Source organism: Cherax quadricarinatus, chromosome 58, assembly GCF_038502225.1.
Source record: "Cherax quadricarinatus isolate ZL_2023a chromosome 58, ASM3850222v1, whole genome shotgun sequence".
Taxonomy (NCBI): Eukaryota; Metazoa; Arthropoda; class Malacostraca; order Decapoda; family Parastacidae; genus Cherax; species Cherax quadricarinatus.
The window spans coordinates 21,745,431-21,759,703 of record NC_091349.1 but is presented as its reverse complement, the minus strand read 5'-3'; positions in this window follow the sequence as shown (position 1 = coordinate 21,759,703).

Genomic DNA, 14,273 nt, shown 5'->3' with positions numbered 1-14,273 from the left:
CCTGTCTGTCTCAACTACTGGATCACTACGACAAGGTCCTAAATGCACTAGAAGACAAAAAGAATGCAGATGTAATATATACAGACTTTGCAAAAGCCTTCGACAAGTGTGACCATGGCGTAATAGCGCACAAAATGCGCGCTAAAGGAATAACAGGAAAAGTCGGTCGATGGATCTATAATTTCCTCACTAACAGAACACAGAGAGTAGTCGTCAACAGAGTAAAGTCCGAGGCAGCTACGGTGAAAAGCTCTGTTCCACAAGGCACAGTACTAGCTCCCATCTTGTTCCTCATCCTCATATCCGACATAGACAAGGATGTCAGCCACAGCACCGTGTCTTCCTTTGCAGATGACACCCGAATCTGCATGACAGTGTCTTCCATTGCAGACACTGCAAGGCTCCAGGCGGACATCAACCAAATCTTTCAGTGGGCTGCAGAAAACAATATGAAGTTCAACGATGAGAAATTTCAATTACTCAGATATGGTAAACATGAGGAAATTAAATCTTCATCAGAATACAAAACAAATTCTGGCCACAAAATAGAGCGAAACACCAACGTCAAAGACCTGGGAGTGATTATGTCGGAGGATCTCACCTTCAAGGACCATAACATTGTATCAATCGCATCTGCTAGAAAAATGACAGGATGGATAATGAGAACCTTCAAAACTAGGGAGGCCAAGCCCATGATGACACTCTTCAGGTCACTTGTTCTATCTAGGCTGGAATATTGCTGCACTCTAACAGCACCTTTCAAGGCAGGTGAAATTGCCGACCTAGAAAATGTACAGAGAACTTTCACGGCGCGCATAACGGAGATAAAACACCTCAATTACTGGGAGCGCTTGAGGTTTCTAAACCTGTATTCCCTGGAACGCAGGAGGGAGAGATACATGATTATATACACCTGGAAAATCCTAGAGGGACTAGTACCGAACTTGCACACGAAAATCACTCACTACGAAAGCAAAAGACTTGGCAGACGATGCACCATCCCCCCAATGAAAAGCAGGGGTGTCACTAGCACGTTAAGAGACCATACAATAAGTGTCAGGGGCCCGAGACTGTTCAACTGCCTCCCAGCACACATAAGGGGGATTACCAACAGACCCCTGGCAGTCTTCAAGCTGGCACTGGACAAGCACCTAAAGTCAGTTCCTGATCAGCCGGGCTGTGGCTCGTACGTTGGTTTGCGTGCAGCCAGCAGCAACAGCCTGGTTGATCAGGCGCTGATCCACCAGGAGGCCTGGTCACAGACCGGGCCGCGGGGGCGTTGACCCCCGAAACTCTCTCCAGGTAAACTCCAGGTAAGGCTAAAGTGTCTCCAATTAAATCATGTACTTTACCTCAGTTGGAATTAACAGCCATTTATGTAAGTGTCAAATTAACTAATTGTATGAGAAATAAGTTGCAGGAGATAAATATCAGCGACACTGTAATTTGGTCTGATAATGAGGTATCCTTACAATGGATTCGTAATGGAAACAATAAAATTGTGTACATACAAAACAGAGTCGCTGAAATTAATCATATGCAAGAGAAGTATAATAGTTTGGGTCAGCATATGTTTACATTTAATCATATACCTGGTGAAGAGAATCCAGCTGATTTCTTGTCTCGAGGTTTACCTTATGCTAAATTTGTAAATGCTGTATCATGGTTTAAAGGACCGAGCTGGTTGGTAAATAAAGCTAATTGGCCTGTACAAAAGGCGTATATTGCTCCTGTTGAAATTACTGTGACCACCACTCCAATAGTTTGTCCTTCCTTAGCCATTGATATAAACAGGTATTCTTCTTTACCCAAACTAATCAATGTAACTAAGTTGGTGTTTAAATTTCTAAACATGATGAATATCTCATATAAGTTTTCACATCCTCTTGAATATTGGATAAAGAGGGTACAGGAGGAAATCTATGGAAATGATATTAAATTGATGATGGAAAGAAAAATTGTGAAAGGTTCCATAATAGAGAAATTGGGGCTGTATTTAGAGAACAGTGTAATTAGGTGCAGAGGTAGGTTACAAAATGCTGAATTGGGTGATTATGCTAAACACCCTATCTTACTGCCCAAAACTCATCATCTAACAAATTTAATTTTTCTAAATGCCCATAAAAATGTAATGAATGATGGGGTACAAGACACCTTAAATTGTATTAGGGAAACTTTCTGGATTCCACAAGGATGGCAAATTGTAAATAGGGTGATTAAATCTTGTGTAATATGTCGCCGTGTGGATGCCAGATCCTACATGTACCCAGGTCCTCCACCACTGCCAAATGAGCAATTTGAGTCATTTAGCAACGAACTCCGCCCGGCTGCAGTGTTGAAAATACTGTATATATTTTCCAGAAATACAGTAGTTATATGTAAATAGATGGTCATACTGTATTTAATAAAATTTATGTTATCAAAAACGGGAAGCTGCACCTGCGTAGAAGGACACTCGCCACTGTTGTTTGTTTTGAATTGAGAGTAACAGACGTTAATTAATAATGTGAAGAATTTTCGTGCTCTAGAGGTTAAAATTGGGCTGACACCTCTCAAATAGGAAGCGAAATTGTTGGATGTACATTCCTGCATAACTTGAGATATCAGGCGACTGGACAAGACAGCTCCAGTAACCTCAGATAAGTCTTATGTAGTAACCTGGCCAGTGTTATTTTCATAGATGGTGAGTGATATTAAGATATTCTCCTTCTGTTATGTATATGTGTATAAATATAATCATTTATTATTTTTAATATACAGTCCACAAATTTATATATTTACCAGAATTCCTGGTGATGTACATATTTCATTTGTAATTAATAGGTCCAGAGCAAGTTGTGGATATGACAGTGGTAGGTATCGAAGGGGGACATTTTTGCGACCTAGGTGTCCCAAATTCCTACTTGTCTAACTGATAAATAATAATTATCTTTGTTCATTTACTGTTATGTACATAATGTAACATTCACATAAATGTAATTTTCCACAGTAACTTTGATAAATAATAATTATCTTTGTTATCATTTACTGATATGTACATTATGAGTTACAGCCAGATAAATGTAATTTTCCACAGGTGTATTGTGTCATTACTCTCCCGCTTAAGTTTTCTGACTATACAGGAGGTTCTGACGTTTTTTGGCAAGACACTCGTTTATGTATACCTCTTTCTTTACTTTAATAGATGCAATTATTAAGTCTTTTTTCCTGTCATGTGAGTGGAATCTAAGCATAACACTTTTTCTACCATGGGATCCTAGGAACCTGGCTTCCTTTATTTCTGACTCTGGTACTGTAACTTTTGTTTGGTCCTTTATGATCTGGAGAGTAATTTCTTTACTGTTCGTTTGGTTCATATCACTGGGAAAAAGTGGACTGTTAACTATTACTGCGTCCGATAGTTTATCTTGTTCAGTTTTATCTTCTTGGAGAGCAAAGTAGTCACTGAACTGGTTATCTAAGTTGTTCTTCCATTCTTTTACTGCTTCTTCAACCTTTGTATTAAGAGATATTATTTGTTCTGTATGGCTATCTATGACTGTTTGGATGGTCTTGCCATAGTTAGTCATTCCTAGTGTTGATAACTTCTGTTCAAGACTGAGGATTTTGTTCTCGAGTTGTGTCACCCTGGTGTCTTATTTTGTTAGCGTCTCTCGAAGATTCATATTTTCAATAACTAAGGTGGAGATGCATGACTTTAGGGTATCTGGATCGTTGGTCATACCTGAGAGACTACTTGGTAGGTTGAATCCGGGGAAGAGAGGGGTGGATGGGCTGCGAGCAGCCATGTTTGTTGTTATTGTTGTGGTGTCGCCTTGAGCGGTGGTGAGTGGGGTGGTTGCTGGGCCGGCGTCCTCCTGGCTACACTTGTTGAATAGTTGATTTTTCGGTGTTTTCTTGATGGCCTTGGTGCTGTTTCCTCTGAGATTGCGCTTCATAATACTACAGGAATTGTTGTAGTTAAGAAGAAGTTGTAGTTATACAAGGCTTAGGGTTACGTTGTTCGGCTGGCAGCGGGGTGTTGCTTTGGGTTTGAGGGCAGTCTCTCTTTGATCTCTATTATTTTCGATTTGTAGGTTTCACTGTTGGTAAACTTTGGTCATTCTGGGTGCTACGTTGGGTAGTGCAGTTTTGCTTGTAACTAGGTCATCATAGGAGCATTGGTAACTCTGATAGCTGGAGAAAAGTACGGAGCTTGGAGGTCTCTGCTGTTGCTGCCACTGCAGCAACAATACTACAATATACTACGACATTTGATTAAAGCGTCCCAGAGCGATAAAATGCATATACTATAGTACATTCATTAATTACCTTAAAATATTTGTAGTCTTAATATAGGGTGAGAGGTGAGTAAACGAAGTAAAACGAATAAACTAGAGAGAGAGAGAGAGAGAGCGAGCGAGTAAATGGAACACTTTCGTACAGCATGATGATATCAACGAGATAAAGTCAGTTGATCAGGTGAAAATGCTGGCCCACAGATGGCTCCAACTTCATCCTGTTCTCTACTTCTATGTTTCATAACAATAAAAATGTTTTCAAATGAGCTGAAGTAGATAACAGTTCTTAGCTTGTCAATAAAGTTAGGAATCCTTAATCTGTAAATAGCCTGTTAATAAAGCTACAGATCCTTAGCTTAACCTTATCATACCTTATCAATGAGGTAGTTGAAGTTCTATCAATAAAGATCGAGAACCAAAACCTAGTCATTGTGGTTGTATACAAGCCACCAGATGCAACCTCACAACAGTTCAAGGAACAGCTACTGAAAATTTATTACTGTTTGGAAAACCTTCCAGCTCCATCCCCAAACATCTTACTGCTTGGTGATTTCAACCTAAGGCATACAAAATGGAAGAATGTAGCAAATAATGTTATAGCTGAAACAATCCCCGGAGGTAGCGCAGATGAAAGGTCACACACACATGAGCTACTAAGTCTCTGCGAAAAACACACCTTAAGCCAGCAGATAGTGGAGCCAACAAGACTAGAAAACACACTTGACCTTATCTTCACAAATAATGAGGACCTGATAAGAGACATAAGAATATCAAAAACAACTAATTCCGATCACAACCTAATCGAAGTCCAGACGTACATGCATAGGGGTACTGATCAGCAGAATGCATGTACCTGTGAAGGTGTCTTCACAAAATACAATTTCAACAACAAGAACATCAACTGGGACCAGGTAAACCATGTCCTAAACGAAACATGTTGGGAAGATGTCTTAAATGACATGGATCCAAACCAGTGCCTTGAAAGGATCAACTTCCTGGTAGCCGAAGCATGTTCTAGGCATATTCCCCTAAGAAAGAAGAAGAGCAGGAGTAAACTGGAGAGAAAAAGATGCTCCCTCTACAGAAGACGACGAAGAGTCACTGAGCTCCTCAGGAGTGCTAGAATATCTGATACACGAAAGGAGGCGCTGACCAGGGAAGTGGAAACTATCGAACTTAAGCTAAATGACTCTTACAGGAACCAGGAGAGGCAGGAGGAGCTTAAAGCTATTAGTGAAATTGAAAGAAATTCAAAATATTTCTTTTCATATGCCAAAAACAAGGCAAATACCACATCTAGTATCGGGCCCTTACTCAGACAGGATGGGACTTACACAGATGACAACAAGGAAATGAGTGAAATAATGAAATCCCAGTACGACTCTGTGTTTAGTGAACCACTAATCGGTCTGAGGATCGACGACCCAAATGATTTCTTCATGAATGAGCCTCAAAACTCCATAAATGTATGCCAGATTTCCGACATTACCCTAACTCCGATAGATTTCGAAAAAGCCATTGACAACATGCCTATGCACTCAGCCCCGGGCCCAGACTCGTGGAACTCTGTTTTCATTAAGAACTGCAAGAAATCCCTCTCACGTGCCCTAAGTACACTATGGAGGAGGAGTTTGGACATGGGTGAAATTCCACAGTCACTTAAAACAACGGATATAGCCCCACTCCATAAAGGTGGCAGCAAAGCATTAGCTAAGAACTATAGACCAATAGCTCTGACGTCCCACATCATAAAAATCTTTGAAAGAGTGCTAAGAAGCAGGATTGCAAATCACCTGGATTCCCAAAATCTGCACAATCCAGGGCAATATGGGTTCAGGGCAGGTCGCTCCTGCCTCTCACAACTACTGGATCACTATGACATGGCCTTGGATGCACTGGAAGAAAATCAGAATGCAGATGTAATATACACAGACTTTGCAAAAGCATTTGACAAATGCGATCATGGCGTAATAGCCCATAAAATACGTGCTAAAGGAATAACTGGGAAAGTGGGGAGATGGATCTTCAACTTCCTAACAAATCGAACACAAAGAGTAGTGGTCAACAGAGTTAAATCGGAGGCTGCCATAGTGAAGAGCTCTGTTCCACAAGGCACAGTACTCGCCCCCATCTTATTCCTTATCCTCATATCAGACATAAACAGAGATATACACCACAGCATCGTATCATCCTTTGCGGATGATACTAGGATCTGCATGAGGCTGTCATCTGCTGAGGACGCGGTTAACCTCCAAGAAGATATAAACAAAGTTTTCCAGTGGGCAACGGTAAACAATATGATGTTCAATGAGGACAAATTCCAACTACTCCGTTATGGAAAACTGGAGGAGATAATAACTAGAACAGAGTATACTACTGACTCCGGCCATACAATAGAGCGGAAAAATAATGTAATGGACCTGGGAGTAGTAATGTCTGAGGATCTCACTTTCAAGGATCACAACAGTGCCACGATCGCACGTGCAAAGAAAATGATAGGATGGATAATGAGAACTTTCAAAACGAGAGATGCCAAGCTCATGATGATCCTTTTCAAATCACTTGTTCTCTCTAGGCTAGAATACTGCTGTACATTAACATCTCCATTCAAAGCAGGTGAAATCACAGATCTAGAGAGTGTACAGAGATCCTTTACTGCACATATAAGTTCTGTCAAGCACCTTAACTACTGGGAACGCTTGGAAGCACTTGACTTGTACTCGTTGGAACGCAGGAGGGAGAGATATATAATAATCTACACTTGGAAAATCTTGGAAGGAATGGTCCCAAATCTGCACACAGAAATCACTCCCTACGAAAGTAAAAGACTGGGCAGGCGATGCAAAATGCTCCCAATAAAAAGTAGGGGCGCCATTGGTACACTAAGAGAAAACACCATAAGTGTCCGGGGCCCAAAACTGTTCAACAGCCTCCCATCAAGCATTAGGGGAATTGCCAATAAACCCCTGGCTGCCTTCAAGAGAGAGCTGGACAGATACCTAAAGTCAGTGCCGGATCAGCCGGGCTGTGGCTCGTACGTTGGACTGCGTGCGGCCAGCAGTAACAGCCTAGTTGATCAGGCCCTGATCCATCGGGAGGCCTGGTCATTGACCGGGCCGCGGGGGCGTTGATCCCTGGAATAACCTCCAGGTAACCTCCAGGTAACCTCCAGGTAACCTCCAGGTACCCTGTGTAAAAAAAAAAGAAAAAAAAAAAAAGAAAGATGCAGAGGATGTAAACAAACAGACGAACGCGTCTGGTTATGGTTCATACACGTTCATCTACATCTATAAGATAAGATAAGATAAGATTTCGTTCGGATTTTTAACCCCGGAGGGTTAGCCACCCAGGATAACCCAAGAAAGTCAGTGCGTCATCGAGGACTGTCTAACTTATTTCCATTGGGGTCCTCAATCTTGTCCCCCAGGATGCGACCCACACCCAGGTACCTATTTGCTGCTAGGTGAACAGGACAACAGGTGTAAGGAAACGTGTCGAAATGTTTCCACCCGCCGGGAATCGAACCCGGGCCCTCCGTGTGTGAAGCGGGAGCTTTAGCCACCAGGCCACCGGGCCACACTATCATCTCATATTTATGTTAATTCAGTCCACTGTGAGGTGTTTTTATCATGTTTATGATATGTATCATGTTTTTTATAATTTTGAAAAAATATCATAGTTGGATTAATGAAAATTTTTAAATTAACGAAATATACGACATTTAATGTGTCGTCTTCAAGACAATAAGACACTCTTAGTGATTTTAATGTGTGCCTGCGCGCCAACACAATGGTAATGCCTCTTATGGCTGGGCCACTGGTACGCCTTAGTGTACCAGTGGCAATCCGAGGAAGATAATATATCTGTTCATGAAATTTGAGGAATTAAGAAATGGGATACCAAGATTGAGGAAGAAGAAAAAGTGGAATCGAGGAATAATGGTCTGAGGCTTAGATATAAGATGGAAAGAGGTTGAGAAAGTTTTCTAAGTTTTGCAAAATGATAGAGGTGTCTGCAGAATGCAAGGAAACTGAGAGACGGGCTGCTGCTGCTGCTGCTGCTGCTGCTGCTGAGGCAAAGGCACAGAGCCTGAAGGAGCTGAAGAGGGAACTATAGCTCTTGAAGGAAAGGGGTTACGAGAAAGAGGCATGAATATTAACAGCAGGTGAAGGGACTGAAAGAAGAGAAGAAGCAAAGATGACTGTTTCAGATATACTCTCAGTCACCTAGATGACAGGGGAAACAGCAAAAAATTGCTCAAATCAGACAAAGTAATATGGAGTTAAAGGAAGTGGGAAGAGGAAAGAGAGAGAGAGAGAGACTGACAGAGGTTACTAATTATTCACAGGCTTCAGGAGGCTGAAAGGAGGACTCATTATATAATATTGCAGGTGAAGGAACAGGAGATTTAAAATATCACCCGCCTAACAAATGGAAATGCCAAGTATCACAAGTAACAAATTTTCAGAGATTTGAAAAATATTCAAGGGGTGAATGCATCAGGTGAAACTGACCCTAACAACAATTATGGCGCAAACTCTAGCTCCCTCTACTACTCAAACACAATAACCCAAAGAAAGCCATTCTCCACCTCCTTCCCACACCCACAGTCCACCTTTCCTCCAGTACAAGAACCCTCTTCACAAATGAACCTCACTCTAGCCTCCAGATTTCAAATCCCCCATCACCCCAACTTCCTCACTCATCCTCATCTTCATTCAGGCTCCTGATCTCCTCCAGGGCAAAAATCCAATCCACTCTCCAATACCTTCAACCCACACCAACCTCTTCCACCCCCCTGACACATGTGCAAGGATCATGAAACAGCTAAGTTTCTGCCCAAGCATAGAAACAAACTGAAAATTACTATTCGCGGTGACCTTAGACTTCTTCTTAGTGCCTTCAAGATTCATGTTGAGAAGCTGATGTCCTACACCAAGCACATCCATCTCATGAAAATTGTGAAGACAATGTAGTTACAGATGGGATGTAAATTTACCCTTTCATATTGTTAAATAAACCGGTTTAATATGTTAACTTTTATTTGTGAAATAAATGCGCTTGTTTGTACTGTTAGATTAGTTGTTTTGATTTTGCAGCAAATTTAATTTCAAGACAGAGGTGTGTTTGTGTATGTGGCGACCGCTAGGGATGTGACCTGGGAGCCATGGAGAGCGCTGGGGATGTGACGTGGGAGCCAAGGAGGGCACTAGGGATGTGACCTGGGAGCCAATTAGGGCGCTAAGGATGTGACATGTGAGCCAACTAGGGCACTGGGGATGTGACCTGGGAGCCAAGGAGGGCACTAGGGATGTGACCTGGGAGTCAATTAGGACGCTAAGGATGTGACATGTGAGCCAATTAGGGCGCTGGGGATGTGACCTGGGAGCCAAGGAGGGCACTAGGGACGTGACCTGGGAGCCAAGGAGGGCGCTGGGGATGTGACCTGGGAGCCAATTAGGGCGCTAAGGATGTGACATGTGAGCCAATTAGGGCGCTAGGGGTGTGACCTGGGGCCAAGGAGGGCGCTAGGGATGTGACCTGCAAGCCAAGGAGGACGCTAGGGATGTGACCTGGGAGTCATGGAGAGCGCTAGGGATGTGACCTGGGGCCAAGGAGGGCGCTAGGGATGTGACCTGGGAGCCATGGAGGGCGCTAGGGATGTGACCTGGGAGACAAAGAAGGAGCTAGGGATGTGACCTGGGAGCCATGGAGGGAGCTGTGGATGTGACCTGGGAGCCATGGAGGGCGCTGGGGATGTGACCTGGGAGCCATGGAGGGCACTAGGGACGTGACCTGGGAGCCAAGGAGGGCGCTAGGGATGTGACCTGGGAGCCAATTAGGGCGCTAAGGATGTGACATGTGAGCCAATTAGGGCGCTAGGGGTGTGACCTGGGGCCAAGGAGGGCGCTAGGGATGTGACCTGCAAGCCAAGGAGGACGCTAGGGATGTGACCTGAGAGTCATGGAGAGCGCTGGGGATGTGACCTGGGGCCAAGGAGGGCGCTAGGGATGTGACCTGCAAGCCAAGGAGGACGCTAGGGATGTGACCTGGGAGTCATGGAGAGCGCTGGGGATGTGACCTGGGAGCCATGGAGGGCGCTGGGGATGTGACCTGGGAGCCATGGAGGGCGCTGGGGATGTGACCTGGGAGCCAAGGAGGGCGCTAGGGACGTGACCTGGGAGCCAAGGAGGGCGCTAGGGATGTGACCTGGGAGCCAAGGAGGGCGCTAGGGACGTGACATGCTAGCCAAGGAGGGCGCTGGGGATGTGACCTGGGAGCCATGGAGGGCGCTGGGGATGTGACCTGAGAGCCATGGAGGGCGCTGGGGATGTGACCTGAGAGCCATGGAGGGCGCTGGGGATGTGACCTGGGAGCCATGGAGGGCGCTGGGGATGTGACCTGGGAGCCAAGGAGGGCGCTAGGGACGTGACCTGGGAGCCAAGGAGGGCGCTAGGGATGTGACCTGGGAGCCAAGGAGGGCGCTAGGGACGTGACATGCTAGCCAAGGAGGGCGCTGGAGATGTGACCTGGGAGCCAAGGGCGCTGGGATGTGACCTGGGAGCAATGGAGGGCGCTGGAGATGTGACCTGAGAGCCATGGAGGGCGCTGGGGATGTGACCTGGGAGCCATGGAGGGCGCTGGGGATGTGACCTGGGAGCCAAGGAGGGCGCTAGGGACGTGACCTGGGAGCCAAGGAGGGCGCTAGGGATGTGACTTGGGAGCCAAGGAGGGCGCTAGGGACGTGACATGCTAGCCAAGGAGGGCGCTGGAGATGTGACCTGGGAGCCAAGGGCGCTGGGATGTGACCTGGGAGCAATGGAGGGCGCTGGAGATGTGACCTGGGAGCCATGGAGGGCGCTGGGATGTGACCTGGGAGCCATGGAGAGCGCTGGGGATGTGACCTGGGAGCCATGGAGGGCACTGGGAATGTGACCTGGGAGCCAAAGAAGGAGCTAGGGATGTGACCTGGGAGCCATGGAGGGAGCTGTGGATGTGACCTGGGAGCCATGGAGGGCACTGGGGATGTGACCTGGAGGCCAAGGAGGGCGCTAGAGATGTGACCTGGGAGCTATGGAGAGCGCTAGGGATGTGACCTGGGAGCCATGGAGGGCGCTGGGAATGTGACCTGGGAGCCAAAGAGGGCGCTAGGGATGTGACCTGGGAGCCATGGAAGGCACTGAGATTGTGACCTGGGAGCCAAGGAGGGCGCTGGGGATGTGACCTGGTAGCCAAAGAGGGCGCTGGGGATGTGACCTGGGAGCCAAGGAGGGTACTAGGGATGTGACCTGGGAGCCATGGAGGGCACTAGGGATGTGACCTTGGAGCCATGGAGGGTGCTGGGGATGTGACCTGGGAGCCATGGAGGGCACTGGCGATGTGACCTGGGAGCCAAGGAGGGCGCTAGGGATGTGACCTAGGAGCCATGGAGGGTGCTAGGGATGTGACCTGGGAGCCATGGAGGGCGCTGGAGATGTGGCCTGGGAGCCATGGAGGGTGCTGGCAATGTGACCTGGGAGCCAAGGAGGGCGCTAGGGATGTGACCTGGGAGCCATGGAGGGCACTAGGGATGTGACCTGGGAGCCATGGAGGGCGCTGGGTCTCAGTAGTAGTAACCAGTTACCAGTAACCAGTGTACCAGTAGATGACTCACTACCAACCGTCTCTGCCTGAGTCACTGTCTCTATTCATATTGTGCTGACCACAGCGTATTCAAAGACCCCCTCACAATGGGTACTGTGGGCGGCCAGTCAGTTATATGAGAGTGAGCAAGGAGATAGGCAGGCTGTTGGGCGCTCCCCACATTATCTGTAATTATACGTACTACCAGCCTACGTGAGTATTACTTTACCCTATCCATGTATCGAACTCCCACATGATAAATGGTGGCACCGGTGTGGAGCGTGGATTTAAGTTTTTACGGGTAATTCAAGACGTTAGAAGACTGTTTGTGAGTAGCCGGCAGGGTCAAAGGTGAACCGTCTCATCCACCAGCTACTCGCTCCCCTCACAACCTGTAGCCTGCAAGCCTGTTGCAGCCGTTTCAAGCTTCCTGGCTTAGTTCGTGTGCTAATTGCTTCAATCTCTGAGGGGTTGACCCGGATTTTGCAATTAAGCCAGTCAGTAAGCCAGACTGTGGAAGTGAACGCCAGTCAGCCTATCATCCAGCCTGTCTCCTGTCATCCACCTGCTCCTCCGTGCTGTGTGCATCGTTACACGTCTTCCAGTCAGCCATTCTCGTGGGGTAAGCCAGTCAGCCAACCCAGCTTCTAACCCAGCTGAGAGAGAGAAGTAAGCCACGCAAGTTCAGAGCCTCTGAAGTATCGTCTCATGTATCGCTTTGTGCTCCCAGTTGGATGCTAAGCGTGGTTTTCACCATTCCTGTGGCCACCTTCGTGGATAGAATGGAGTGCGCGCCAGAGCGCCAGCGAGAGTCACCTCACCCACCGCTATACACTCTCCCTCCACCAACCCACCACCAACCACCCACCACCAGCCATCCACCCATCTACCTGTGGTTGTTTGCACCCTTGTACCGGGTCCTAATACTGTTTTGGCTCACATAATTGGTCAAGAGATGTAGCTGAGCGCCAACGATAAAGCCAATTATGCGAGTTCACCGAGAAAGCGCATTTCTTCACGACGACAGTGTGAGTGTCGGCGTCATCACCGCGCAGGACAACCTTCCTCATCACCAGTCATCACCGTCGACTACTCCAGCCTTCAGCGATAATTTTCTGTTTAGAGATATTTTTCTTGCATTTAAAGACTTTTGCGTGTGTGAGACATTTATAGTGAATTTCTTGTGTACTCTAAACCTTGTGTTTTCAGTGTAGACTCAGTGTTTCTTTGACTCATTTTTTTTTTTTGCAATATTTTTCAGTGTTATCGCTCATCTCATATTTTTTTTATCTGTGTTTTTTTTTTATACTACTCTCTTTCTGTAGTAAGTATTATTGTGTAGTGTACCAGTCAGTCACTCTGTGTGAAGTGATTCATTTTTTTATCGTGTATTCTTTCAGCATTGTATTCTCCAGTAATTGTCATTGTATTTCATGCAGTGATATTCACCCCAGTATACCAAATTATCCATTTATTTCTATGTGTGTCTTTTTTCATATGCCAGCAGTGTCTCATTCCTCTAATTTTTTTGCAGACTGTGTACCATTATTTTTGCCAGCAAATTTTTGTCGTATCAGTCACAGCAAGATTTTGTTGTAAGAATATACTAAGATAATGAATACGTGATTAGGTGTTGTGTGCCCTGCCACTGTAAGTGTTACACTACCCGTTTTGTTCCTTTGTTTTATTTTTATTCATATTTTTATATTTCTTTGAACAAATTCACTCTTGATGCAATTTCAATTAATTTAACGTAAAGTGTTTTCTTTACTCTGTTTGAGTAAATTGTTTTGTCTAATTTACAATTAAGAGTTAAAGTGTTCAATCAGTTTTTCTTCATATTTTTATTTCATTATTTAACCTGAGTTTTCCCAGTGACACTTTATTACTGCAGTGATTATTTCTACACCTTATTTTGTTGCACTTGTTCTGCAGTGAATTAATTTTTTTTATTGATATTTTTATGAATTATATTTTAATTTTGTTTATGCATTCTTAGAAAATACTTAAATTTCCCAGTTAACAATTTAGTAATTTTATTTTCTACTTTTTACATTGATTTAAAATTTTATTAATTAATTTCTTTATTAGCAAGAGTAAAGACAGCTCATTTTGCCTTTAATTCAGTCTCCAGTAATATTTTTACTTGTATATTTCAATGTAATTTTTTTTATCTTGGCCACTCAGACCTCTCAGGCTACTGTTGCTCCTGTCAGCAGTCCTCACAATTCCTTAGCGACTGACAGACCGACCCAGACACCGAGATACTATAGTTATACTCGTGATTCCCTTGATGCGTTACCTTTATTCAATGGCCATGTACATAGTCTTGAAGCATGGTTTGCGGCCATTCGTTCTCGTGCTGGTGCT